Genomic DNA, 27394 nt, shown 5'->3' with positions numbered 1-27394 from the left:
CTGACGAAGTGACGGTCCAGTCCCGAAATGTATCAGGCTTTCTTTTAAGCATTTTGAATATTATTTTATGTGTTTTTCATGATGTAATGACTGCATGTTATGATTTCCAAGTGATACGATGTATATCTGAGTATCTACCACATTTTCCTGACATGACTATGATGTATAATCATGCATAAGAAGATATAACTTGATACAATATTTGTTTTGAAACACTGGTTTATTTTTTCCATTGTACGACTGAAATTTTAAATAATTAATTGACGTGGGTTCTTTAGGAATCCAGTGCACAGTGTATACTACCATGTTGGCTAGTAAGTCTTTTCTATTTGAGAGGTAGGACATACCCTGATGTGTGTGGCATGTCCTGATAGTGAATTACTGCCTATTTTGTTTTACACTATTGCAAGGCTACCTGTTCCCATAGGACAGAATGGGGAGTTTGCTTGTAACATCTTATAAGCATACGTACCCCTGGGAACAAGGTAGGAATATAAAGCTTAGTATGCCTGGACTCTGTGTCTTTTAGTGAGGGTGATTTTTACGTCTAAAAATTCTACTTTTAGAAAGTAGGTATTTTCTTGCTATGCCATCCAGTGTGCCTCTGCTAGGTTTGGGTATTGCATGTCTAGCTTTTGGATGGCAGGGGCTGGGGAGGAGCAGTGGCTTCAGAGAGCTGATGAGGCAGGGCTGGGCTGAATAGAACTGGGCTGCATTTATAGTAAGTGGAGGAGATTTCCTTTCACCTGAATGGGCCTGGCCTGCCTTCCACAATTTTATCTCCACCTCCTGCCAGGAAGCTGCACCAGAGAGGACAGAACCGGTTTTGACCAAGCACAGGGCATCTCTGCTACCAGAGAACAAAGGAATTTGAAGTATGAATATGGGGGGCCAGACCCCAGAACTTTAGATCATTTCTGGGAATCTAGAGAAACCTTTGCTAAGGAGAAGAGCCGGAGAAGCTGAGGAGGAATACTGCCTCTGTGCTGCTTGCTGTCTGGGGTTGGCCTGCAGTGGCTACTTGCTGCCAAGGAAAGGAAAAAATTACTTTGCTGTTTGTTGTGTCCCCTGCTATAATGAAGATCTCCAAGGGCTTGAATTAAGCTTGCCCCCTGTTCTGACGTCTCAGGTACACAAAGACTTCACCCCAGCTTCCCTAAACTTCCTTGCTGGGAGTTCTGACCGCAGTAAGAAACCAACACATCACTTCCTCCACAGTAAGGAACCAACGCATCACTTCCCTTGAGCTGTAGTAAGGAACCAACGCATCACCTTCCCTGGAGAAAGGAACCAATGCATCACCTTCCCTGTGGCCCATTTTGTTTGCTTGTGTGGCGCATCCAAGGTTCTTTGTCAAACAAGTGTCCCATCTGCAATTTTCTTTGAACATTAACTATTTCTAACATCTGAAAGTCATATTTTTATTACTGTACTGTGGATTTTTGTTGTTTGGTCTTGTTTTGGCTTAGATAAAGATTACTTTTTTATTTCACTGGTGTAGTCCATTTGTAGTGTTTTCACTGTATTGCTGTATATGTTCAAAATTGCTTTACACACTCCCTCAAAGATAAGCCGGTCTGCTTACCCCGAGCTACCAAGAGGGTGAGCAGCGGTTATTTTAGAAGTGTATCCCCCTTACCCTGACTAGAAGCAAGGGTCCCTATTTGGACAAAGGTACCTACCTCTGCCAACTACAGACCCCCATTTCTAACAATGGCCTTTACCCTGAAATTTATGAATAATAACTTTTTTGTGAGTGGATTTTTGCTTTGTGAAGTTTTTCATTTCCGCTGTTTATCTTCCCCCTCTTTTCCCCTTTGTTAAAAACATCAACATTGTATACAAGGAGAACCACACTGTACACAGTAAATCTCAATCACACAAAAACGTATAAAGATTATGCAATTTTTGGTTGTTTTATTGGAATCAATCATTGAATGGAAACAAGAGCATAAGAGGAGATTTGTCAAAATTCCGGGTGAGTTGACATCTTAGATGATCAATTGCATTTTAACAGATGAAAAGTTAGGAGTTTAGAGAAACCAGAAATTAGCATGTGTGTAGAATCATTCTGCAGGAACCTAGATCAGATCCAGTGATCCCCTAAAAGAGAGACAAAAAGCGAGTAATTATAAAGACATCTCTGAGGAAAAAACCTGAACAACATGGCCTGAAGAGAATTGTTAAGCAATGATCTAGCTCACTGTATCTTGTTATTTTGCACAAAGGTATAATATAAATTCTGATAGTGTGTGTATGTCAACACTGATCATTTCAAACTGTAAAGCTGTAGCCTTCTTCAGCACCGAGCTGTGGAGGGTTGAATGGTTTGTGTATGAAGCGCATTTTTGAAGAAATTAATGTGAATGCTCTGGAAACATATACAGTGTTGATTTTGAACAAAAATCCTTTTGAGCAGCAACTTTGATCAAACTTAGAAAATGTTCCAAAATTAAATATCACTCAAATAAATGTTCAAACACCTTTATAGAGGAGAAATAAATCTCAATGGTCTCAATTTCCTGTTGTTTACCAACATGGTGTGCGAACGAATCGTGCTTTTAAATTGAAATTGGACTCTGCGATACAGTTAATGAGCATTAGGGATAAGCTTAATTAATATTTCACAGTATGACTGAGAACATTACAAATGGAATAAAAATATGACCAAAGTGTTCATGCAAAATATATATTTTACTACAGCTACCTTCACTTTAAAATAAAAACGAGGTCTTCAATTTTATATCTCAAACCATTTAATTTTAAATACAAAATCAGAGAAAACAGCCATTTGCCTTAAAATTATATTTGAAGTAAACCGTTTAGCTCTGATCTATAATTTTTTAAATATTTTTTGTAACATAAATTGCTAAGGTAACCTCAGCAGTCGCCATACTTTCAACCTATGTGCTCGAATCCTAATTTCCCTACTCTTCTAATTAGCTTGTGTAGCAGCCCTCATTCTTCTATTTATTCTTTTCATTTCTTTCAGTGAGGTGCTTATTATAACCAACCCTCTTTTAGATTCCTGTCCAGTGTCATATTTACTAGCTGTTACCTAGTAGCAGTCCCCCCAGCGCCTTGAGACCCTCATGGGTAAGTAGCGCACGTTACAAATGCTCTGATTGATTGATTACCTCACCTCATACACTTTTTACAATTGTTCCACTAACAGTTATTTCAGCTTTTGAATACGATTCTCATCCAAACTCACTCATACAACCATTTACTTTCTGTGGAATTTTAGTTTTAGTTACATTTTAATTCCAAAAACCTGATAAGATAAGCTGTTGATTTCGTACTGATTTTGCCTATTGTCATTTATTTGTGGTTACCCTTTAATGTCTGATATAATAAATCATGTTTTGCTTATTTGAAAAAGGTAAGGAAAGGTTTCATATTAGTATTATAACCAGATGACATTGGCCCATGTGTTTGCACATAGATATCCACAGATTTGCACCCTCACAGTGCCTTCTGATTTTCCTAAATCGGCCATATCAGAGACTATGCCTGGTGATTGGTTGAATCACATATAGTATCACTTATCTATTCAGAACTTGTCTTGGAAAGTTTAAGCTAGCCAACAATTCAGAACATTCTCAGTAGTGGCCGCTTGCTTTCTAAAATGGTGGTGCAAATGTTGGACCCACTTACAGTGCACATACACTCGATTACTCAAACTAGTGTATTTTTCTTGAAAGACTCCTTCCCTGACAGTATCCTCCAGGGTTCTGCTCTGGGGCCAGAGACTGTTTGCTCCCACTCCCTTCACGACCTCAGAGTGGGAGGTCATTAACAGCCATGCCTATGGCTTGGCTAATTAGCAGCCAAGACTAAAGAGGGAACGAGAACGTGTTACTAGAGGTGGAAAGGCTCCAATCCTGATGCTGCTCTCATGCTGCTGCTAATATTGCCCAGCATTAAATAAGCACCACGATTGGCTGTAGCGCCTGCCTCAAAGCTCCCTGAGGCATTGGGTGCCTGTGCCTGTTCTCCAGCCAGCTGTCCAAGACACCTCAGGTTAGAGAAGTTTAAAATGCGAAGGTCAGTCTGGCTGTCGCAAGACAGTCGGACAAAGTGATGCGCATTTTAAACTGGAATAGCAACTACCACTGCTTCCTTCTGCCAATCAGCTGCAATGGCCCCGTCCAGCGCTGCACCTTGACTCAGCTGAACTGAAAAATAAAAAGGTAATGAAATCTCTTCATTACCATTTTAGTTTGTATGCCTGCTGCACTGTCAGTCGGGGGGGAGCACTCCTCCGCTCCAATGAAGGATCTGCCGCCGGATATGAAATGCCTGGTTAGACAACAACTAATTACTATAAATTAGCCTTGGTCCTGATATAAGTAGGGCCTGATTTAGAGCTGAGCGGCAATTAAAACATCTACAGATTCTGTGAGAAGTGCTAAATCCAGATGAGAATTAAACTATAACATTTCCTCGACCTAGAGCTAATATTGTCACTGATGTATTATCTTCTGCATTTAGCACTTCATCGATAATTTTTAGACTCTTCTATTACCATTCTCTGCCTTGCAGAACTAATGTATAGCATATATTTCGTCTTCCCACTATGGAACTCAGTTCAGTGAAACTGCCAATCAAGGGAGTTAGAAATTGGCCACCCGGGATTCGTTGTACATTTGTGGCTCTGTCCAAGTGGGGAGTTTGAGAGGAGGCCAGATATGTCTAGATTACCCTCTCCCAGACCCCTGGTGGTGCAGTTCAATAATAACCTCCCAGTGATGGACCTATGGCATCCATCCTTAGTTGAGCTGGACCTTTGAAGCAGGCAACTTGACGCTGCAACACTTGACTATGCGACCCCTCTTTGACAGGGTGATAGAACTTGAGTGCAATATGAACCATCCTCAGCCTGGTGTGTTGATTGAGTGTAACTACCCAAAGGTTAGAGTCAACAAGCACAGCATGAAAGAGCCGTGAGGCCAACTAGTGCTATCTCAAGGTATGCGCAGCACTGTATTGTGCCGCAGCAGAATGTTCAAATCGCTGTGAAGCGCTGTTAAATATGGCAGCCTCGTGTTGGTAACTCCAGTGCCCACTTCTCTTTAGAAAGGGCTGCACATTAGAGGCCCAAGATATGAAGAGGGGTCTTCACTATCACCGTTCAGTTCTAGGCAATACGTTTTATAGAACATTTCTGATGGGACAAATTGGTTGCTAAATCCCCTTAGCAGCCTATTACACAAAGTCTAAGGATGCTGGTGGCATGTTATAAAGAGGTTATCTGACCCAGTTTAAGTGAAAGACTATTCACTAGTATAAACGACTGCAATTGAGAATGATGAATTTCGCCCAGTGTCACACAGTGAAAGTAAAGCCAGAGTCAGGAATTGCAATCTAAAATGGAAGGGAGGCGCCACTTTCATATACATTCACAGGCATTCCTGATATATATATGCCTGCATTTAAAATTTCGAAATCCTGAAAAAAATGCAAGATAGAACGTTTACAGTAGTAGAGTAAATGTTTAATATCCATTTGGCCTGTGAGCCAGAATCACCTCCTGCTGTGTCAATGCTGTGTTCACTAAAACACTGATTTTTTTGTAGACAAAAATATATTGTTTCCAACGTATTCGCGATCTGTCGTGAAGCTTAGATATGAAATATCTATTTACCTTATTTTCCAAGTAAACCACTGCCACCGCCGCCAGTAAGTCCTCCTAAAAGGCCAGGCAAGTTGTTAAGGGCACCCTGGTAAAGAAAAATAGGGAATTAATATTTCAAAGAAAAATGTGTCATTAAAACAAATTGAGATAACAAAATGTAAGAATGCAAAACTATTATAGTCCATCATAAGCACATTGCTAACCGTGTTTAGGATTAAAAAAATAATCTAATTCATAGCTGTCATATTTGTTGTCAGTAACTCTGTAATCATTAGGACATCACATACAGTAAATGCTGAATAGGCGAAAAGGGATGCCCTCGCTGAAAAAGACTCCCCGATTTAGTATCAACCGTTATGAACATGGTTCTGTCGTTTAAAAAGGTGTAAATATAGATGTAGCTGAGTGAAGAATCCTATAAGAATGTCAGTGCGCTCACAACTGAACGATGCTGCAATGCTCTGGTCAGAAGTAGCATGGAATTCTACCATAGAGCTGATTCTTCCTGAGAGTTCACTCATTGCAGTACAAGAACTGTACCCTGCCTACCACAGCCTGTTCTCCAGACACCACCAGCACCTGGGACAGCTCTGTCTAATGTATGACTTTAAGTGTGTACAGGGCCGACTTTAGTGCTGGTGGCGCCTGGAGCGACAATCTTTTTGGGCATCCATGACCTCCTCCTCGGATTCCCTCACTACCACCCAGTAAAACTTAACCTCATCACTCCATAGCCCCTCTTTCACATGCATTTTGTTTGTTTTCAAGCGCTGTAAAGGCTGGCTTTACTAAACCACTCTGCTACACATAAAATACAGATCTGTTCCTGCCAGAAGGCATATTAATCCTCTGTGCTACTGTATGATGAGTCAAAATTGCCACTAGACAAAACTCTGATCTCTCTCTCTAGTAGAAACATTAACTACAAGAGTTATCTTGACATTTTAATTGCTGCCTGAAAGCAAGCTGGATGCTGAAGGAATTCCTCATTCTTAATTTAAATCACAAGTTATTGATAAACACAACACCCCCCAGATGACCCTTTCTTTGCAGGTCTGCGCCCAGTGCGGGCAGACTGCCTTAAAGCAGTTCAGTAGTGTGTATTCATGTGAACGGAAAGCCCTTACAAAGCTGATAGTTTGGATCTGAACAGTTTTCGTATAGACAGACAGACACAGTCAAATGCTATTATAACAAGTTGGAATACAAAGTCAAGAGGTAAAGGCGTATTAGGCAAAGAAAGACTGTGATACAAATTGAATTCACTAAACTGCTGGCTCAGCAGCACAAGTTCTAATAATCTTTCTTGCAAAGACTCCACCTTTCCACTATTTCACATCCTCTTTCAAATTGTTATCAGAGTGTAATACCAGTGCAATATGTTTACAATGTAATCCTGGTAGAATATATAAAGCTATTTGCTTTTTCCAGAATGGTTGGATATTCCCAGATACCTCTCATGCGAAAGCACTGAAAAAGAATCCAGTGCCAGTCTTTCGACTTACTTGAGCTGTGTGTATTTATTAACTAATCGGGTGACCTCGTCGAACTTTACCTTAAGGTTCCCTCTGCCAGTGCAGTGGGGCAAGTGTCAGGGACAAGTGTGGGGCATACAGCACAGTCCCAGGCTGATTCCTGGCACGGTCTTTAAACTCTTCCTGTCACTTGCTCATCCTTCCCTAAAATGGACATTGTCTCCGCTGTTCTCTTACACTGACCTAGAGCAGAGATGCAGTGGTGGCATCTAATGACAGTTTGAATCTATGAACCACGGGAAGGCACTTTCATTTTTTGAATTAACCAACCTCTTCCATGACGTTTCTTGTGGCAAAGACCTTTTCCCAAAGGCATGAGTCACTGGCCACCTTTGCAACTACAGACCTGGCATATGACATAATTACCCACCATATGTCCACTAGCTACATTCACCACAGACATGGTATGGTATGGCAGGGTCAATGTTACAAAGTCTGTGCCCCGTGTGCCTTCCTCTTACACAAGGATTCACAAAACCCCATTATTTCACAGAATAAGGGGCAGCTGAGCTGATAGACAGTGCGCTCTCACCGTTCAACTTTGACATTGACTGCATGCGCATGGCGTGTGCATGCTCAAGAGAACATGTTAGAATTATTGCAAAGCCAAGCATGACTTGGGTAGGCTGCAAAACATTGCCACACGTGCATTTCCATATCCTGGCCATGTACCATGTGATCTCATATGGCTCCTTCTCACGGCATCACCTGCCCTCAAGGGCAGAGAAAGGTGACGAGGACTGAAACAGCATCGATCATTTTACTAAAGGTAGTAATGATAAAGTCTTACTTCACCAGTGTCATAGCATGGTGGTGAGGGCACGTGAAGACCGTGGCGCTCTTAAAAACCCATTGTTAAAGACACAAACCCGACCCCAGAAGCAGCCATAAGACTGCCCTTGGGATGTGTGACAGTCACACTGAACTCAACACTAAAATGATGAATGTTTTTCAAACAACCATGAATCTCTGCGAGACAGGCCGGCATCCCTCTGCTTTGCATAACACACCTAATAATGGTCTAAGAGCGAAAGGTAACTCGCTCTGCTCACTTCCGAAATAAAGAAATGACACTATTAAATAGCTGTGTTTAGTCTCTGACCTTACATTGGGTGATACTGACAAAAGTTGGTTTGAACTTACCGCTACTTGCACCAGAGCATCACCCTAGGGGAAGAAAACATAGATGTGACTTTAGAGTAAAATTCTTTTAAAAACAAAAAAACTAGCAATGTCAACAGTACTAAAACAAATATTGGAGACATTTATTCATACATAAATTCGGTTGTGAATGTAAATTAAAAAAAAAAAAAACTGCCAGAAATGTATAAATCGATGCTTGGCAAGCATAAATTATCTGTACTCGTAATTCCCACTCAATAGAAGGGAAAAGGGCATTCCAATATGTTTTTTGAATTGGAAGTCCGACAAATTTCCATCACGGAAATGGTCATAGATTTACTTAATCAAAGGGCTGGCATAGCCCCACTTCTAGGATTAGAAGCAGAACAGGTCAACACTACATTTGGCGTGGGTATTGGGGAAGTGCTTCTCTTTATGGAAATATGTTTTCTCCATCGAGAAAGCCAGGGAGCATATTTCCAAAGAAGTAGAGCAATGCAGCAGGCAAATTTGGTGTGCTGCATTGTGTTACCTGTAGAGAGCAGAACTTTGCCAAATCTTCAAAGAAATGGTGCATTTCTGCTTTCCCCACGTGCTGAGGCACTTTATGCTGCATACGGACAATTCAGGCACCAATGCGCCTTAGTGCAACGGTAACTGCTTTGTGGTCCGGTAGTATTTGTACTTGTTACTTCCTACACAAAAGAACTATTCTTTGAGGCTATTTTCCTTTGCTCTCCCAATGTGATCCCTCCCATCCTCACGATTTGTATTCCTCCCCCTCAAGCCTGTGAAGCGCTCTGATACCCTCACGGGTCTGGTTCGCACTCTATAAAACTATAAAATAAATAAATCAATATTTTTCACTTCGTATGTGTCCTGCAGAATAGGGTACACAGGTTAAGAACAAATAACATAGAGAAATAAAGATATTTCTGCTTGTAAACCCAGCATCAGGTATAAGCACCATTTTGACGTAAGCTCATGTCTACTTCTCTTTGTGAATATGAGTTTGCGGCAAAATCCAAAGGTGGATACACTGGAATGCCTATAGAATACCTCCCTGACACAAAGTAACACAAGGTAGTGAAATGTGTTGCATTCATTCTTCATAAAAAGGCCACGCAAATCATCACTAGTGTGGAATTGTAAATACCAAATAGACTTTTGCGTCAGGGTTGCATCAATTTTAGGAAACTCGCATCAAAGTGTGCGGTACACAGTCAAAATATCGAATCTTTAATTTCGACTTACACTTATATCGAGTTGCTAATATCGAAGGGACAGAATATCGATGTCCAGAATATCGATGGCAAGAATATCGACCCTAAGGTAAGTAATATCGAAATTACTTATATCGATAGCATATATATCGATGTAAGTAATTTCGATTTACTAATATGTGTTAGAAATTTTAGTTAAGTATTTAAATTAACTGTTATAATATGTGTTTAATATGTTTTTATAAATAGAAAATATATAAAAGTAAATTATATGTTTTACTACCAGAGCGGGTTGTAGGTTTTTAGGGGAATAGGGTGGGAAGTAATTTATTTGTAATTAAATAATTATTTTTTAATGATTTATTTATTTTGCAATTAAATATTAATTGGCAATGAATTATTTTAATTGATTAATTGATTAATTAATTGATAATTTATGTATATTTTTAACTAAATTATATGTTTTACTACTGGAGGGGGTTGTGGGTTTTTTAGGGGAATAGGGTGGGAAGTAATTTAATTGTAATATTAATTAATTTTGGGTAAAGGAGTATTTTTAGGGTTCAGGGTCAGTTTTGGGTTTTTGGGTAAAGGGGTATTTTTAGGGTTCAGGGTCAGTTTTGGTTTTTTGTGTAAAGGGGTATTTTTAGGGTTCAGGGTCAGTTTTCAGTTTTTGGGTAAAGGGGTATTTTTAGGGTTCAGGGTCAGTTTTCAGTTCTTGGGTAAAGGGGTATTTTTTGGGTTCAGAGTCAGTTTTCAGTTTTTGGGTAAAGGGGTATTTTTAGGGTTCAGGGTCAGTTTTGGGTTTTTGGGTAAAGGGGTATTTTTAGGGTTCAGGGTCAGTTTTCAGTTCTTGGGTAAAGGGATATTTTTTGGGTTCAGGGTCAGTTTTTCCTACTGTTGCACCCACTGGAGGGGGAATAGTAATTATTGTTAAGTAAGTATATATTATATATGATTTGTTAATATTTTTTTTTTAATTAAATATGTATTATTATTTTTTTTACCATTATTAAATATATTTAAATATGTTTAAGTAATTTCTAAGTATTATTTACAGTATTTTTCATGTTATTTTAAACCCCAGAAAAAACAATATATTTGACAACGATATTTTTAACATCGATATTATGTTTTTCGATATTTTGGTACTTACCATGTTGTACATAGGGTGTCGATATTCTTGCAATCGATATAATTACGCCGATATTTGTGTAGGTCGAAATTCTGTCTGTCGAAACTCTGTCATACATCCAAAGTGTGCATTAGCACAGAGGACCATATTAAACCATTGCAGACGTCTCCATTATGGAGACCTCTACAAAGAGGGAATACGAGTCTTTAAAAAAAGTTAAATTGCATTCTCTGAAGTGCGCCTGAAAACCTGTGCCTGGTTTATTTCTTGGAATGTTTGTGAATCATGGAAAAATGCATTCAGGTGAAGGAGTAAATCTCCAGACCTGTTTTTCCATTTTTCCCTCAATAGGATCTGTAGCACTGGTAATGCTATTCCAAACTGTCAGAAAATGCTTTTTCATGCATGAGGAGCAATAAAGAAAAGGAAAAACTCACAACTGTGCTACTTCTCAGTGTACCACTGTAATAACAAGCAAACAAGGAGTGACCACAACTACAGTTCATAAGAATAAGTAGTTTGGTGCTAATGTCCACCCTAAGGAAGAAAATCACATCATAAAGCTTTAGCAACAAATGTGTTGTTGTTGGTCATTATTACAGGACTGTACTGTAGCAAAAAGTGGCATGGCTGCTTACATAAATTGTCAAAATGGCACTTTCCCTGTTTAGAAAACCTTCATACATCTCTAAGAGAGGTCAACACTAAACAACGGTCTCTAAATGGTCAGAGAACAACAACCAGGAGGCTTTTTAAATTAATTCTTTACAAAACACAAACCAGATGATTGTCAGTGATACTGAGACAATGTAAGTAAGTAATTATCTTTATTGCATGATTCATAAAAATCTTTGCAAAAAATGACATTATGAAAAAAAAACTTGTACAAGCACATAGGATAAAATGATTAATTCTCATAAAATTATTTAAAACCATTTCAAATGTACAGTATTTCTGTGTTATTATAGAACAATGAGATGTTAAATCACATATGCTATGTAAGGATTAAAATACAATGAAGGAACCTAAGAGCTCAAGTTGACAACTGTTGAACTAATATTATTTCCTATGTGCTATGCCATGAACACTATGACAGATCTGACAGAGAAGCTAGTATAATCTTCAAAATATCAATGAGGAGTTTTTTTGTGTGTTTTTTCTAAATAGAGTCAATGTTTAACAGTAAAAATTGTACTGAGACAATGTGGAAGGTGTTTTGACCTACTGCCACCTCTTACTGTTTTTTCTTCTCTAATGGAGCAATCATGGTTTACATTATTTGTGTTTCCAAGAGTTTTGAAATGCATGGATTTTTGACATTTGCTATTAAATATGATTTGAGAGTGGATGGTCTGTCTGTACATTTTATTGAGTCATCACTTTTCTGGTTGACGTGCATGCTTGGTGTTCAATGTCTGACGGGGCTAGAATTATCAATTATTTTAAGTAATAAGGGGCATAGGTATAAAATAACGGTATTGCAATTCTCAAATAGCAATTTTTAGAGAATCGCTATGAGAATCGCAAAACGGGATGTAATATTAAATTCACAAATATTTTGCTATTCCTTGGCATTCCTTAATTGAAATTAGCAAAATGTGAATCACATTTAAGGAATACCTTCCCGTTCATTCCTATGGGCTAGGAGACCCATATGAATGAATGGGAAGACATTCTCAATTTGCGATTCATAATTAGAGAATCGCAAATTGGGAAAAAAATTTAAAGGGTGCCAGGGTGTCAAAAGGACACCCTGTTGCACCCCTGATATATGTATGTGAGCACATGTGGTGCACATACATGCCCTAAGGTCATGTATGTGCGCCACATGGCACTTTGAAAAATGCACAAAAGTGCATTTTTCTAAGAAATCGCAAATGACCACCAAATTGAAGTTGGTGGTAATTTTCGATTCCTTAGGGCCAAATCACAATTTTTCTGTACCTCCTACATTGCATTTGAGGAATCGCAATTTGCGATTCATTAAACACAATCGCAAAATAGAGAATCGCAAATTTTGTGATTTCCTTTTGGGATGATACATCTCAAAAGTCCTTTTCCCGTTCGCAAATGGGCCAATTCTGAGAATCGCCCCGTTTGTGAACTGGAAAACGGCTTGATACGTATGCCCCTAAAGCCCTTATTTTTAAACACCTACAGCCTACACGTAGAATGGTAGCAGTGAGCTTGATAACAAGCTATGACTACTACAGTATCATCTCCATTCTAATGCATCTGCTCAAAGTTATTGCTACACACACTCACTACTACATTCCAGAGATGGCAGCCACTAACTATTATGATCAGTGGAGTCACTAAGGTTAATTCAAATGCTACTTTGCTGCAGATGAGTGTGCCCCACACAAAGATATTTAAATGAAGCAGTGGTGCAGCAACGAAATGAGCCAATAGAGATTGAAGAGAGGGTGCTCGTTCCCCTCCCATGCAAATCCCAATTTGGATACAACTCCCATTCATGCCCTAATCAGGATAATAACATCACTCTAATGGTCAACGCTATTAGAAATTGGTTTCCTGTTTGGCACGGTAGGCACCCTGTCCAAGCTGTAACCACAATCTTAGTCAGGGTAAGTCACAAGAACACCCTAAATAATCCTATGATCAACCTCTGGTAGCTTAGGAGACAATGTGTACAGTATGTGTGCAACATTTGAAACAGTAATGCAGTGTCTTTAAAGTGGGGGAGACTTCAAAGACATGGTTTTGAAGTTCGCAGAGGTCCTCCCTTCCTACCCTTGCTCCAGATTCACTACAGGGGGTTGAGCAGTCCTTCATGTGGGGTCAGGACACAGTCTATTCAGGTGTAAGTGTGAGGCTGTGCCCAGCTCCTACCTCCCATCCAGCCTAGGATGGCCCATCAGAATGTGATGGCCCATCAAGTCACACCTAGGCTCCCTTTACATGTGGCTGTCTAGAGGGAATGCACAAAGCCCAGCCGTCACCCACCCTAGACATGGATTCAGAGAAAGGGGCAGGAAGCACAGAATGGCTCAAGTAAGAAAATGCCAACTTTCTAAAAGTGGTATTTTCAGACTTGCTATTTAAAATCTGACTTCACCAGGAATTCTGATTTTAAATTGTGACTCCAGAGACACCAAACTTGAAAAGTCTATCTATCCACAATTATTAATTACACTTAAAAAATGTAATAGGGTAAACCCAATGTTATCCTATGGAAGAGATATTCCTTGCAGTAGAGAAAAACAGATTTTGGAGTTTTACACTACCAGAGCATGTAATACTTAAAAGAGCATGCCCTACACTTTAAATACATTGCACCCTGACCTCTGGATTGTCCAGGGCCTACCTTAGGGGTGACTTATATGAGTAAAAAGGGAAGGTTTAGGCCTGGCAAGAGTTTATCTTGCCAGATCACAATGGCAGTGTAAACTGCACAGACAGACTCTGCAATGGCAGGCCTGAGCAATGGTTAGAAGGGTATTTAAGTGGGTGACACAAGGAGTGCTGCAGGCCCACTAGTAACATTTAATTTAGAGGTCATGGGCACATGTAGTGCACTTTACTAGGGACTTATAAGTAAAAGAAATATGTCAATTGGGGTAAGCACATAATGCCATGTTTAGCGGAGAGAGCACAAGCACATTAGCACAGGTGAGCAGAGGTAAAATGCATTTAGTCCTAAAGCCAGCAAAAACGAAATCGGAAAAATGGAGGAGGTAAGCAAAAAGTTTGGGGAAGACCACTCTAAGGCTGTCAGGTCTAACACAAACGGTTAGTGTTTGCCAGCACAATGAGTGCCAGGTAAAATCTGGCATGAATTGCATGCAGAACACTCCACCATGTTAGTTTGCACATCATCAAGGGAAAAACATGATATCAGAGCACTATACATTATTCTGAGGTCTGGAATGTACAATTTGCACACAGTGCACATGTAACTGTCTATTGTGGAGCAAAACTGTGCATGATGCCTACAGGTACTAAAACTATTTTGCGTTTGGTGCATCATGCACAGTTTCCACAGGAATTTGTGCACTGCTGGTTTGCTATTTTAGATTTATTGGCAAGCAATGAACATAATTTAAGATTCAAAATGTAGCTTAAGTGCAAGCTGTTGTGTTACAGGCTACTAGAACACAACTCTGAAGCCACATGCTAAAAGGAGAGAAATAGTGGGACTCATCTCTTGGAAAGAGGTTAAACAAGCCAGAACAGCGCCTGTGCCAGGACACCGCCAGCGCCAGGACGACCCCAGGACAGCACAAGGACACGTTTGGGTAATCGTGCGCTATTTAAATCTGAATAACATAACACACCATACAAAAGGTTCTGCAATACCAGCAAGCATGCTTGTGCTACATAAAAACAAATCCCTTACCAGAAGACCGCACACTAATTTAAACGCCGGCTCTTCAAGACCAAGCTTCATCTAAAAGACAATTGAGAAATTAGTGAATGATACTTTTATAATAAACTGCAAGGATAAAACTAACAAGCAGCGGACAAATGGCACACACGATTAGAATTTACAATAGTTAATTTTAGCATATGTGACTTCTTGTAATAGAAGTAGATTACCAAACTAAAATGAAAAAAAAGAGTAATTTATCATTGCCATTTTAGCTTGGTAAGAAATATTACTGGCTCACAGATAAAAGAGATTTTAATACACCTTTCATTTCAAAGCCTTTAACGAGAATGTTATAAATATAATCCTCATTTTCATTCTTGCTATTGCTTTTGCAACTGACTATTTGTGAATTTCCAATACGCATCTAGAGCACATGTGCAGAAAGGTAAGTGCCACTATAGCTCCCAGGAGTGTGAACATATCCAAGACTCACACAGAGGCAGGACCCACTCCTGAGCCTGACAGCAGCAGACATAGGGAAGGGCCAAAGGCAGATCTGGCTCACACATGATTCTTTGAAGGGCCTAAGGCAGACCTGTGTCACGCATGATTCCTTGAAGGGCCTAAGGCAGACCTATGTCACGCATGATTCCTTGAAGGGCCTAAGGCAGATCTGGCTCCACATGATTCCTCGAAGGGCCTAAGGCAGACCTGTGTCATGCATGATTCCTTGAAGAGCCTAAGGCAGACCTGTGTCACACATGATTCCTTGAAGAGCCTAAGGCAGACATGTGTCACGCATGATTCCTTGAAGAGCCTACGGCAGACCTGTGTCACGCATGAATCCTTGAAGGGCCTACGCAGACCTGTGTCACGCATGAATCCTTGAAGGGCCTACGCAGACCTGTGTCACGCATGAATCCTTGAAGAGCCTAAGGCAGATCTGACTCACGCATGATTCCTTGAAGAGCCTAAGGCAGACCTGTGTCACGCATGAATCCTTGAAGGGCCTACGCAGACCTGTGTCACGCATGAATCCTTGAAGGGCCTACGCAGACCTGTGTCACGCATGAATCCTTGAAGAGCCTAAGGCAGATCTGACTCACGCATGATTCCTTGAAGAGCCTAAGGCAGACCTGTGTCACGCATGATTCCTTGAAGAGCCTAAGGCAGACCTGTGTCACGCATGATTCCTTGAAGAGCCTACGGCAGGCCTCTGTCACGCATGATTCCTTGAAGAGCCTAAGGCAGATCTGACTCACGCATGATTCCTTGAAGAGCCTAAGGCAGACCTGTGTCACGCATGAATCCTTGGAGGCCAAAGGCAGATCTGACTCACGCATGAATCCTTCCTACCTTGATACTGCCATGCCCAGTAATAATACACTTACACTGCGTTAGTGTTGGAGTAACCTATGATAAACCAAACCGTTTGTTAAAGAAATAAACGCTACATTTTAGATAGGTAAACACCGTCTTCTCCCAAGAACGTCCAGCAGCAGTGGCACGTTTGAGACTTACTTATGCAGGAAGTGCTATGCAGCCCTTGTGCTGCCCACTCTGCCGTCCTGCAACACTTGTCATTGTGGAACCTGCGTCTTCTGCAGTCCAGGGGAACATTTGTGCTGCACAATGTGTACATTATAGATGTGCACTCAGCCGAATATTCTAGGGATCATTATGTATAAGTTCTTATTACTGCTTCGTTACTGTCTCAGAAGAGTTCATTATCTGGAAAGAGTTCTTGCGTTTGAACCTGGGACTCTAGAAGACAGACGAGGCCTATCCCCAGGGTGTTCTCCCTCTTGAAACATTAGAAGAGATTGCTGTCTGCTTCAGTTCAAGGCCCCTTCATTTGTTGCCAGAGCACGAACAGAGGCCTAACTTCCCAAACCGTGTTTATCTGTGTGTTACTGCTGGAAATGGAAGTGTGTGCCACACCGAAGCCTGGAATAAAACACTACTACTCACTACTCACAGGAAAAGCTCTGCGCAAGGACATGTGTTGGTTGTACTACGCTTTAAACTATCATTTGACCTTTTAAATCACTGTAATATTAGGCACTTGACATAAGAATTTTACTGAGATGAGCTATAAGTGTGCCACAAACATATGGTTTGTGCTATATAAACACAACACACATACATATATTTATACATAATATTCACAGCAGATACTGTAAAATACTAATGTGCAGATGTTTTTTTTTAAACCTCGGCTGAAGATTCTTCAAGAATCTACATTGTGCCTGAAAGAATTCACCTTTTGAACCTAAAGTGTTTTCTTCTTGTGAAGCAGGGGCACTGGGTGATTTAATTTCCGTGCAGGCTCCCTGGCTGCCACCACTAGCCTGACAGGCACTGCTGTCCTCCTGTAGCAGATGCTGGCTGGCGCTGGTGGGGCTGGGTCCCTGACAGCCCTCTAGCACAGAGATCATAATGCTCTGTAGGAAGCACTTTGGTTTTACACTCACAAAACTGCAGTATGTCACTTTTTTTAATATCAATGCTGATTATATGAAGCGGGGAGGGGGCACTGATAACGATCCAATCAAAAGAATGCTTATACATAGAAATTAGAAAATGCCTCTTAGGATTGTTTTTATGCAGGAAGGTGCGCCTTGCTGCAAAAACAACTCTGCCCATAAGACAGGCTCCCTTACACCATAGTGCCTGCATTGGCTCTAGGCAGCACATTGTACTCCAGTGTAAGGAGAGAATAGAAATGCTCAATGTCATGCAACGCAGAGCAGCAAGTTCCATTGCTGTGCTTCGTCGACTGAAATATTAATAAACGAGCCCCACAACGTTTTATGGTGAAAAGGAGTATGGGAGGGAGCACAGGTGGCACAATGAGAATTAAGAACTTCTTTGGATGATTTGTGCCCTCTGTAGTTGCACGTTTTGATTTTAGGGCAGTAAGTGATCTGAGACATCTATCAGGTCGGAAACAATAATGCTCTGCTAAAAGCATCCAAATGACTATGTATGTGGATAGCCTTCAAATCCTAATTAGATTTTTTAAACGTTATCCTTCTTTTGCAAGCCAGCAAAGATAGGAAGTGTGGTGCTGATGTATTTGGTACACAGTGAATATTACAAATTATTTCATTAAAATGAAAGTGATCACAAAACAATAAAGCCCTCATTTTGAATTGGTCATGAATTTAGATTTCTGTTCAAATGGATAGGAGCCAAAGTTAAAATTACGAGTCCAGCAGTATTGATGCACAGCCCATAACTTTGTTCATGCAGGAAAAGTTTGGAGAAAAGAGACTCCAAAGAAATTAAACGTGCGCACTAAAGGGTTATTTTATAAAATAGATTAATCAATAACATTGTCACAGCTTGGAGAGAAATAAAAACCCAGCTGCAAAGTAGAAATCGAAACTACAAAATAATCATAAGAGAACAGACTTTGAGCCAATTTGAAGTTTGGCAGAGAGGGTCGTCCTCACAAAGGAGCGCATTTCCCTCTCCACCAAACTGAAGATCCACCTGCCTCATTTAGAGTATGACAGAACTTCAGTATGGCGACAACGGAGACTACTAAGTCTCCATCACTAACATGCACATCCGACGGCACTACAGAGTAAGAGCCATCAGAGGGTTGGCCATTTGTCTGCCCGTCCTAGTTACAGTGGGTGAACAAATAGCAAGTTGGGGCTGTCCATGTCAGGAGCAGTGAAAACTGGAAAATGACCTCCACGGGAGAAATCTCCCATGGCAGGAGGATCATTGTTTTTATTTTTTTTTAAATAAAAATCCCATTTTGGGTTTTTGTTTTTCAGAAATAAAAAAAACCTTGAAATGTTGCCATACGGCTCTGTACAGTTGACTGGGCCATCCATCAAACTTTCAATGAATTCACAAGAACAGCCATGACGGCGTATCCTGTCAATGCAAGATTGCCACTGGGCCAGCGGACATCTCTAAATTTAGCAGGCAGGTACTCCCTCAGTGTGACGGAGTACTTTACTCTGTCGCCCTGTTAAAGTAAATCCCATCTGTCAAAGTCTAAATCAGGTTCCTTATGTCTAACAATCAAAGAAACACTTTGGGGCACATGCATCAACATTGCTTTTTGCGATTCCTTAATTGCGAAAAATAAGGAATCGCAAATAAGGAATCGCAAAATGCAATGCATCAAGAAATCGCTAACAAAATAGCGATTTCTTAATATTCCTTAATTGCGACTCGCAAATTGCGAGTCACAATTAAGGAATACCTTCCCATTCATTCCTATGGGCCTACAGGCCCATAGGAATGAATGGGAAGACATTCTCAATTTGCGATTCTCAATTAGAGAATCACAAATCGAGAATGCAATTTCAAGGGTGCGAGGGTGTCAAAAGGACACCCTGTTGCACCCCTGAAATGTGCCTATAAGTACATCTTGCACACACACAAGCCCCAAAGGCATGTGTGTGTGTAAAATGGAACTTTGAAAAATGCACTTTAGTGCATTTTTCTACGTTTTCGCAAATTACCATGAAGGTCAACTTCATGGTAATTTGCTCCCCTTATTAGCGAAATCGCAAATTTTTTAAGTGTGATGCATTGCATTTAAGGAATCTCAATTTGAGATTCCTTAAATGCAATCGCAATTTAAGAAATCGCAATTGTGCGATTTCTTAAATGGCGAAAAGTACAAAAACCATGATGCATCCCAAAAGTTCAAATTGCATTTGCAAACGGACAATTTTTGCAATTCGCACCATTTGCGAATGCAATTTTCAATGATGCATGTGCCCCTAAGGCTTAGCAGAATGTAGACTTTTCTAACAAATATTAAAAGATCTTGTGAAGAAATGGGAAATGTGGTGTATTATAAGGTGTGGTGGTTGTGTGACCACACCATGACTTACACTTACCAGCTCCATTAGGACCCTTAGACTCAATTTGGCAAAACTTCAGCTCAGCCTAGGCTAGCTGTGGTTCCAAGCCGCAAAGCATACACAAAGGAACAAGTGTTAAGTATTTAAACAGAAACAAAGCAATTGAAGTATACATCGATAAGATACTAAAGAAATCAGACACCAATGTATAAACATTGACTTTATTTTCATCTATTTATAGACACCCCAATAAAAAAGATTCACCGGAGGGTTCTGGAGATATGGAATTTACAAAGTACATTAAATCAAAGCATTTCATTCAAACACAAATTGGCAAATTCAACAAATGTGACACTTAGAAACATTTTCACTAAAAAGTTTCGACTAGTTGTAATGCAGTTACTTTGAGTCACTTTAAGCAACCAACTCTAGTAGGGAGCAAGTCAGGGGGACCAGCAAGGTCCTCAGAAACAATTACCTCAGCTGGTGAAGCAGCCTCCAGGCAGTTCAGAGTTCAGGCACTTTTATCCTTTGGAGGGCTTTCCTATAGAACGGGTCCTAATGCAAGGGATGAAGGATGATGAAGATGCACCAGGATGCTGTGGGTGCAATGCAGTAGGCGGGTCTTGCTGCAATTACTGTAAAGTAAAAGGGAGGGGCCCTACTATCGAAGGGACAGGGTGCCCACTATAGTAACAGTAAAAAAAGGTTTTTCCCTTGGATTGACTCACCATCTCTGATCAGCATTCAACCATCTGCAATTCAAGCTTCTTCACTGAATTATATACTGTCGATAACCCCACATATAATTATAAATATACACAACTTATTAAAAGAATTTCACAATTTTTATTGACTTTACATTAATGTCGATCAATGGTTCAAGAAATTATGTTAAAAAACAGAAAAACACTGTTCACTTCATCAGAACTTTATAAGGATTGTCTCTTTGTCGGATGTGACACTGAAATCATATGTCCCTTAAAAATATGGTTAAACCCAGAGCCTAATATTTAATTGTTTGTTATTTTTTGCTCTTGCGGTCAGCCTTGGATTATCTGGATCAATAATAGTCACGATACCGAGCGTAATAGGATAGGCCAACCTGGGCCATACAAGGACCTCTATTTTCATAAAAACCTTGCTGTGTTTCTCCTTAAGCCTGATATATTTTATTCAAGCACATGTTTACTGCAATTGCTGATAGTTTGGTATAATAATAATAATAATAATAATAGGCACATTTATAAAGCGCATGGTTACACTCGGCCAGTGTGTCCCCATGCTACGGTGCAACTGCACAGATTTCCACACGAGGCAACCTCTCTTACTAGACGTTTTCAATTTTTCCTGGAAAAGCTCTCCCGGGCCTCCATCCGCAGATACAAGGGGAGTCTGTTCCAGTGCTGGGCAGCCAAGAGGCGGAAGGAGCGTCCGCCCATCCTAGCTCTCTTGATAGCGGGAACGCACATCAAACCCACCCCACCTGATCTTAGCTGATGTGTAGGGACATAGGGGGTGAGTAGCTCTGACAGACAGGAGGGGGCAGTCCCCTGCAAAATACGGTGACATACACAACGGTGCCTTAAACAGGACTCTCTCCTCTATCGGCAATCAGTGGAGTGCAGCCCGCGCTGCCTTCGCAGAGGCCCTCTTTGGGCGCATCAGAACCAAACGCGCTGCTACGTTTTGCACCACTGGAGTCTAAGCATACACTTAGTCGTAGCACCCAGATAATGCTTCCATTTCTAACGATAATGGCATTACTCCTAGTCCTACTCCCTCGCCTTCCTTCCATACAATTGAGGCTCCGCCTCCCACCCAGACCCACCCCCAGCATAAAAACTCTGCCCGCCCCCTCCTCCACCTGTACGTAAACAAGCCGAACTAGCACTCAGTTGAACCGCACCGGGAGGGAGGGAGGGTCCTCGAAGGAAGGCGAGGGAGTAGGACTAGGAGTAATGCCATTATCGTTAGAAATGGAAGCATTACCTCCCGTCCCTCCCTCGCCTTCCTTCCATACAATTGAGGACATAGCAAGCAGAATAAAACAGAGACGGACAACTGAGTGATAAAGAACACCAAATTTAATACAGTGCCCAAAACACAGCAGATCAACATCCCTGGCCCTGCATAGAGGACAAGACCCTGTGGCCCAGAACATTATCCAAACGTTCCAGACTCGCAATTCGATAGTGGCGGACAAAAGTAGACGGAGAAGACCAAGTCGCCGCCCTACAAATCTCCACCACAGAAGCCCCATGCAACTCAGCCACCGTAGCAGCCATACTGCGAGTGGAACGCCCCTGAACCCCCACAGGAGGAACCACACCCTTAAGATGGTAAGCCAGCAAGACCGTGGACCTAATCCAACGACTCAAAGAGGCCGTGGAAGGCTTAACCCCTTTCCGAGCCGGACCAAAGTTAACAAACAAAGAGTCCCCCACCCGGAAGGACTCAACAACATGGAGGTACCACAGCAAGGCCCGTCGGACATCCAAACAATGCAAGCGAGAATCCTCAGCCGAGGAAGGAGTAGGACAGAACTCAGGCAAAATCACCTCCTGACTGAGGTGAAAAGCCGAATTGACCTTAGGGACAAAGGACGGAACGGGAACCAGAACCACCCGATCCGAAAAGACTTTACAAAAAGGAAACTTGCAAGACAAGGCCCCCAACTCCCCCAAGCGCCTCGCAGAGGTGATAGCGACCAAAAAGCAAGTTTTAAAAGTCAAGAGACGCAACTCGAGACCCTCAAGGGGCTCAAAGGGAGGACCAGACAGGACATCCAACACCAGATGCAAATCCCACGAAGGGAAGGACCGAACAGGGCGGGGAAGCAAGTTCAACAAACCCCAAAAAAAACGAGGCATCAGAGCCCCCTCATCCTGCAAATTACGCCAGGAGCCCCTAAACGCCTGAATATCCGCCCACTGCACCCGCAGAGAAGCCACCGACAGCCCCAGATCAGCCCCATCCTGAAGGAACTGCATCACCAAAAAGAGGTCAGCAAGCGTGGGGTCAACACCCTTAGCAGCACACCAGACCGAAAAGACCCGCCAATGCCTGGCATAGGACAGCAGAGTGGAGGACCTACGTGACGCCTGCAAAGTAACCGCCAACTGGGTAGGAACCCCCAACCCAGCTAATCCCTGCCGCTCAACAGCCAGGCCGTCAGGTGCAGCCTCCGGAGAGAATCCAGGGGAAGGTCCGGAAACTCCAACGGGGACGGAACCACCGGAAGGACCCACTCCCGGTCTCAACACAACTCGGTCAGGAGAGGAAACCAATTCGCCCGAGGCCAATAGGGAGCCACCAACAACACCCGAGCACAATCCCTCCGGACCCGCACCAGAAAGGACCGAAGCAGCAGAAAGGGAGGGAAGGCATACAGCAGACCCCGAGGCCAAGGACAGGTCAAGCCGTCGACCCCCAGAGAACCGGGACACCTGCCCAGAGAACAGAACTGCACCACCTTGGCATTCCCCAGATCCGCAAACAGGTCCACCACAGGGAGGCCCCAACGACCCACCAACTGGAGGAACACACCGGGAAGGAGAGAGAAATCCCGAGACGACGGAATGGCCCTGCTCAACAGATCCGCCCTCACATTGTCCACCCCCCGAATGTAGAGAGCCGACAGACCCAGCACCCAGACCTCAGCCCACCGAAAGAGGACGCTGGCAATCAAGTTCAAGGACCTGGACCGGGTCCCCCCTTGACGGTTGACATAGGACTTCGCCACCAGATTGTCCGTCTGAACCAACACCCAATGCCCCCTCAAAGAGTCCTGAAAGTGCACCAGGGCAAGCACAATCGCCCTCAGCTCCTGCCAGTTCGAGGACCTCCGGGAATCCAGCAGAGACCAGAGCCCCCGAACCTGCTCCGACCCCAGCCAAGCACCCCACCTGGACAGGCTGGCGTCCGTAGTCACCACAAGCGGAGCCGGGGGAGTCAGAGAAACCCCCGCCAGGAGGTGTTGGCGGCAGAGCCACCAGGAAAGCTCCTTCCGGATCCGGTCCGTCATGGGCAGCAGGGACAACAGACTCTGAGACCCAGGAGACCAACCCAACAGGATCCAATTGGCCAGGCGGAGGAGATGAAAACGAGCCCATGGAACCAAAAACAACATGGAAGCCATGTGTCCCTGCACCCGCAGCCACTGGACCGCTGGAGAAGCCTCCCGGGACATCAAGGCCCGAACCTGCGACTGAAGAGACACCAGGCGCTTGTCGGACAAGGTAACATGGCCGAGCAAAGTCTGAAAACGAGCCCCGATGAACACCAAGTCCCGAGACGGGACCAAAGAAGACTTTCCCCAGTTCACCAAAAATCCGTGTCCCTGAAGAACCTCCAAGGCCCTCCCGATGTGAGAGAGCAAAAGAGACTCCCCCGCAGCATGCAGCAAGAGGTCGTCGAGATATGGATGAATGAAAACCCCTTCTGCATGAAGGAGAGCCACGAGAGGCGCCAGGACCTTCGTGAAAACCCTGGGCGCAGACCTGAGGCCGAAGGGAAGTACGCAAAACTGAAAATGGGCGTCTCCCACAGCGAACCTCAGGAAACGCTGAGAAGCAGCGGCAACCGGTACGTGGAGATAAGCGTCCTCGAGATCCATGGATGCCAGGAAGTCGCCAGGCTGAACCAAAGGAATGATGGCCTGAAGGGTCAACATACGGAAGTGTACAGGCCGAACCCAGGCGTTGACCCACTTGAGATTGAGGACAGGCCGAAAGCCCCCGGTCACCTTCCGAACCAGAAACAGAATGGAGTAGGTCCCCGTCCCCACCTCCTCGACAGGAACCCGGCAGATGGCAGCCTTGGCAAGCAAACAGGACACCCCGGCCAGCAGAGCCACCCTGCGGGGACCGGAGACAGGCAGAGAAGTCAGCCGAACCCCAGAATCCGGCGGAACCTGCAGGAAGTCTATCACGTACCCACGACCCACAGTGTCCAGGACCCAGCCATCCGAAACGTCCTGCTGCCAACGAGGAAGAAACTGCCGAAGACGACCCCCCACCGGCAGGGAACCGGCCAGACAGTAGTTGTCAGGGACCCTTCTTGTCAGGGCCCTTAGGAGCGGAGGCAGCTTGCCTGGGAGAAAAACGGGGCTGAAAACGCCGCCTGCGGAAAGATTGACGAGAATCACGCTTCGGGGAAGACCGAGGGGCCCTACTCCAAGGCTTACCAGATGGAGCCGCCCCGCCCTTATACGGCAAGGCATGCTTCCGCTCCTTGAAAGCCTTCAAAATCATGGCAGGCAATTGGTCCCCAAACAGAGCCAGTCCATCAAAAGGCAATTTCAACAGAGCCGCCTTCTCCCCAGGATCAGCCTTCCAGGACCGGAGCCAGAGGGAACGACGAGCCGCCACCAAAGCCCCAGTGGACATAGCCGAAGACTTTATAACATCCGACGAAATGTCCGCCAATAGCCTAGCCTGCTGTTCCATAGCAGCCAGGAGCCCTCCTGAACCGCCGCAGCCAATTTCTCGAAATCCTGAACCAAAGACTGCGCAGAGTAGGCAGAGAAAAGGCTAGCCCTCAGCGCCAGGTTCCCAGCAGCAAAGGAGCGATTAAGGCCAGAATCCACCTTCTTATCAGTAGCATCCGCCGGGGTACAGTCCTCAGGCTGAATAGCAGTCTTGCCAATCAGAGTGGCCAGGATAGAGTCCAGCTTCAAATTGTGAGGCAAGGGGTCCTCCCCCTCCAAAAGGTAAAGTTTCTGAAGGAAGCGAGGGACCTGCAACTTATCAACCTCACGCCACTCCCTCAGCACCATGTCCTTGACCGGACCCTGAAAAGGCATGCCCAACCTGGAGGGAGAAGCATACTGAGGAAAGAGATTCCCATCCGCCTCCAGCTGGAAAGGAGGGAACCCCAAATTGTCCCGCACATGAGCCAGAATATCCCATCTCTCCTCCCTGGAGATAAACTTCCCACCCGAGGAGGTAGAAGGACCATCATCATCCGACAAGGAAACCTCCCTCGCAGGATCCAGTGAGCGTGGACGAGAAGAAGCCGCAGGCACCGGACGAGCCTGGAGAGTCTTAGACACAGCCGCCTCAATCATGCCCTGCACCTCCTCCTTGGACATGAGAGGCACATCACCCCCAGAAAGGCCCCGACACCGAGGGCGCTTGGAGGGAACAGGAGAAACCTCAGGCGAGGAGGAAGAGGAAGAAGACACCACATGGTTCCGCTTAAACGCTTGCGACCCATGGCAGAAGCACAAAGGAGCAGAAAACCCCACGCTGCTAAATGAAGGAAAAAATCACAACCGGGAACCAATGACAGCCCCGGCTAGAAAACCCGCCAAAAATGGGCCCTACCCTCATTACATTTCTTTTCTTTTACCAGTAAATGTAAAAAACAAAAACAAAAAACGGGCAGCAACCCGTCCTACCAGAAGAGTGTAGTCCGGGAGGAGGCATCCATGACAGCCCGACCCGGAAACACAGCCCCAGCCACAGGAGGACCGCCCAACAACGCTGCGGCTTCCCGAGTCACCGCTCCGCCCCCAAACCACGAGGGAGACGAGGAGAGGAGACACAGCCAGGAGAACGCTGCAGAGGACACCGTCGCCGCAGAGAACCAGCACGAAGACTCCCCGGCACCGCCACAGGGAGGAACTGAAGGTAAGTCCCACTAGGGAGACAAAAAAAAACAGGTGGAGGAGGGGGCGGGCAGAGTTTTTATGCTGGGGGTGGGTCTGGGTGGGAGGCGGAGTCTCAATTGTATGGAAGGAAGGCGAGGGAGGGACAGGAGGTAAAGAATGTTACCATAATCCAGGCGCGATGTCACCAGGGCATGGACTATGGTCTTCCGGGCTGCAGTCGGTAGCATATCCAGGGTTTTGCGAAGGACCTTCAGGACTCTAAAACAGGCGCCTGCCACCCGCCCGGTTTGGTACTCAAAGGAGAGCCTTGTGTCCAGCCACACCCCCAGATTCTTTGCCTGAGCACAGGGGACAGGAGTAGTACCCACACTCTGGGTCCACCAGGCAGATGACCATACCGACGGGGCTTGCCCCACCACAAGCACCTTGGTCTTATTGCCATTCAACATCAGGCAGTTGTTAGCCATCCATGCGGCCGGTTCTTGTAGGCACGCCACGAAGTTGGAGGCTGCCGTATCCGGTGCCTGTGTAAGGGAGACCACCAGCTGCGTGTCATCGGCATAGGACATGACCCTGATCCCATACCCATCAGCAATCTCGGCCAGAGGACCCACGTAGAGATTGAACAGGGTCGGGGTCAGGGTTGATCCCTGCGGTACCCCCTGTCTTAATTTGATACCTTTCGAGTAATTTGAGCCATGCCTCACCTGGAAGCTACGCTCAGACAAAAAGGATTTCATCCAGCTCAGGGCACTGTCTGACACACCTCCTTCCTTCAAACACTCCACCGAAGTGTGATGGGCAACAGTGTCAAAGGCGGCACTTAAAGCCAACAGGATCAAGGCCGCCATCTGACCCGGATCCACATATTGCCTGATGATTTCAGTGGCAAAGAGCAAGGCAGATTCCGTAGAGTAGCAAGCTGGGAATCCGGACTGAGTGGAATGAAGGAGA

The 27394-nt window shown here is 43.9% G+C and overlaps 1 long non-coding RNA gene across 1 annotated transcript; it reads right to left on the bottom strand.

Annotated features, from left to right (window-relative positions):
* Nucleotides 1–1903: 1903 nt before the first annotated feature.
* On the bottom strand, nt 1904–15065 carry LOC147750752 (uncharacterized). The gene is made up of 4 exons (XR_015299828.1): nt 15014–15065; nt 8317–8340; nt 5648–5723; nt 1904–2103 (listed from the first exon to the last, which is right to left on the bottom strand). It is a non-coding gene; the product is annotated as an uncharacterized LOC147750752 (long non-coding RNA).
* Between the last annotated feature and the right edge of the window lie 12329 nt (nt 15066–27394).

The sequence above is a fragment of the Lissotriton vulgaris genome, chromosome 1_1, assembly GCF_964263255.1.
Source record: "Lissotriton vulgaris chromosome 1_1, aLisVul1.2, whole genome shotgun sequence".
Classification (NCBI taxonomy): Eukaryota; Metazoa; Chordata; class Amphibia; order Caudata; family Salamandridae; genus Lissotriton; species Lissotriton vulgaris.
The sequence above is the reverse complement of the archived record's forward strand: the minus strand, read 5'-3'. Positions and strand labels throughout refer to the sequence as shown.